Here is a 3,328-nt window from a genome sequence, read left to right on the forward strand (position 1 = left end):
GGTTTCCCTCATTTAGAAAGCGTCCTTTCCTCTGGGATGATTCAGACAATTCCTTCCCAGAGAGGACTTAGGGGACCATTGGTAGTATTGTTGGGAAGCATCTTAATTTCTAATAGCAGAAAGAGATGAAACTCTTGCTACATAACTAAGGTAAAGGTATATCTACTTGGAAGAAGATCCTCTAGCTGACTGTGGTAATTATGAGTCCCTGGATGGAGATAAGATTTCCCTTATTTAGCCCCTGTGAAAGAAGGGAGCAGTCTTTCTGTAGGGACCTCTAAGGGGGACATTTTTTGCCTAATTGCCTGTAGGACACTGACCTTGTCTTGATCACAGTGGGGGAAGAATTCCCTATTGCTGAGACACATGAAGACCTGGCCCTGGTTGTGCCAGCAGCCAGAGGTCCTACTCACAGCCTTGGTCAGTCAGCACCCTTAAGGGGGGGAAGGAGTTCTCCATTGCTGAGGAATAAATCTGAGATCTCTAGCCCTAGGTTTCAAGGCCTAATCACAGTGACATGCTGATGAGGATACTGGTGCATCTTTCTGTCTGAATGATCCCTATTTGGAACAATCGTTCATGAGCTAGGGGGAATGCATACACCAGTCCCTATACCACAGGAATGTATGCATCAGTAGCCTGATTCTTGCTCTGTATAAGAAGGATGGGAAATAGCAGCGATGCTTGCTGCCTGTCCTCATTCAGGGAGTTGCAAAGATCAGGGCAGCTCATAGATTAAGGGAAGTTTACCTGGATAGCCAGCTTGACATGTTGTCCAACCAGCTGGTTCATTCGAATTCTTCCAAGGAGTGGCTCCAAGTCACTTAAGAAGGCTTTACTAGTGATGCATTAACACTTAATGGCACCAGTAGTAGATGGGTAGGCACCTGTGGTTGCTGAGGCAGTCAGCACAGCGACAGTGAAACAATCACTAATTGGTAATAGGGAAGAGCAAGAAGGGTACAGCCAGAGATAAGCTCATACATGTATCTAAGTGATCCCTCACATTGAGTTTTCAGAACCATCAAGTTTGGCAATAAATTAATTGATCTTACTTAGGATTCACCAATCTGTTTCAGCAAGGGAACTTCAACTCCAGGAGTTTCTTGCACAGGTAAAATCACAGATTCATACTCCCCAATTGTTGGTTTGTTGTTGGTGTTTTATTGGGTTGTTTTTTATTTTTTGGAAACCCACTCCAACATATACGTTGACTGCCATTTTGCACAATATTAGAGTTATACTTAAGGTAGATAATGGTTTATACAGACTTTTGTCAACTGGGATGAGAACTTAATACCATATACCATATAACTCTCTGCCCTCCTTATTTCAAATGGATATTGTATGAAGGAAATATAAAAAAGCTACAGAGATAGAGATAGGGACTAGACCTGTGATTTCACTGGTATAGGAAACTCAAGAGCTTTACCAATGCTGGTTGGCACCTCCTTTGAAGCTTACAATCTTAGAATGCTGTCTAAAGCACTGAGACTAGCCCAGGGTTACACAGACAGAATGTATTGGAGTTGTAACATTAAAGCCAGAACTCTCTATCCGTTAACCCATGTTGCCTCTCATAAAAGGTCATATCATAAAAAGATATAGGAGCATAGAAGTATGTACCTGTAATGTTAATGGAATAGGAAGATTTTCCCCTCCCATTATGTGACCTGCTTTGAGTTGTGGCCCAGCTCACAACTGGGATACAGCCTGAGGCACATGGAGCCCATTGTGGGAGGAGCTTGCCCAAGGGAAAGAGGTGGAGAGGGAGGTAGAGTGGAGGTAGGAACTTTCTAAGGGGAACTTGTTTGTGAGGAAGCCTGACAGAAAAAATGCTTCAGATGTAGGTGCTCCCTGGATTGGTGATGAGTACCCTGCTAAACCTTACTTCCTGGTATCCTAATAGTAACGTTCCAAATAAATATTTTAGTTTAGCCTTTAAGGAAGAGAGTTTGTTATATTTTGTGAATGTACCCTGGCAATACATATGCATATTCATAGCAGTGACTATGGGTATCACATTGACGTTATGGTACCTTTCTCAACTAGGGCTAGGCAGAAAAAAAAATAGAGATTACAAAAGAAAAATACCTAATTTCAACTACATGAAATTAAAAACAGTCAGTATAAAATAACACAGATCTGGCCTTGAAACCAGTTCAAGTTGGCTTGTGTTAGGTGACCCTGAAGTCACTTTTCTAGGTGCTCTAGGCAACTCTCTAAGATTCAATTGCAAAGAAAGTGAACATCAAATAATTTGGGGTCTCCTGTGACCCCATTTAGAGTTTTCTTAGAAAAAATACTATAGTGGTCTGCCATTTCCTCTCTAGCTCATTTTATAGATGAGGAAGTAAGACAAACAGGGTTAAGTGACTTGCTCAGGGTCACATAGCTAGTAAGTGTCTGAGGTTTAATTTGAATTCGGGAAGATGAGTCTTCCTGACTCAGGCTCTACCTACTGTACCACCTGCCTGCCCTAGGGCGCTTCTTCTTCTGGGAATCACAGGTCTAGTTCCTATCCTAAAATTTAAAAAGTTTGTGCATAAGTAATATCAATGAAAGTAGGATAAGGGGTACAGGGGACATTTTCATATCTGATAAAGGCTTGATAATCAAGATAAAGGGAACTGACACAAATATAGAAGACCAAAGGTTTTTGCCCAATAGAAAAATGGTCAAGTATCAGAATGGTTTTCAAAAGAATTGCTAACTACTATCAATTATATAAAAGATTGGTCCAATGCAAATTAAAACAACTGTAAGATATCCACCACACTCAGGAAAATGGCAATGATGATGAAAGATGGAAATAGACCGTGTTGGAAGGGGCTACATGAGAGCAGGCATGCTAATACACTTATGGAAAACAATTTGGAGTTATAAGAAAAAATTACTAAAATGTCCATAACTTTTATCAAATTCCTGCTGCTGGGCATATAATCCAAGGAATTCAAAGACCAAAATTCCATCCATATATATGTATGTATTTTGTGTGCATGTATATAAATATAGACATATGTATGTATATACATATATAATATTCACATATATGCAAAAATGCTCACAGCACTTTTTGTGATAGCAAAGAACTGGAAACAAAGTGGTACACAGTGACTGAAGAGTGCTTAAACAAACTGTAGTACATGAATGTAAAGGAGTATTATTCTGTGAGAAAAAATATGAGAAATTTAGAGAAACATAGATTTGTATGAACTCATACAGTGAAGCAAGCAGAACCGGGGGGGGAAATTCCACAAAAAAAAAAAAACTACTAAAACAAAGATGAATTCTTCGGGTCATTATAAGGATCAATCATCCCAGAAGA

This window comes from Petaurus breviceps, unplaced genomic scaffold, assembly GCF_028583685.1.
Source record: "Petaurus breviceps papuanus isolate PSGF00001 unplaced genomic scaffold, PetGlider_PUasm1.0 90897, whole genome shotgun sequence".
Lineage (NCBI taxonomy): Eukaryota > Metazoa > Chordata > Mammalia > Diprotodontia > Petauridae > Petaurus > Petaurus breviceps.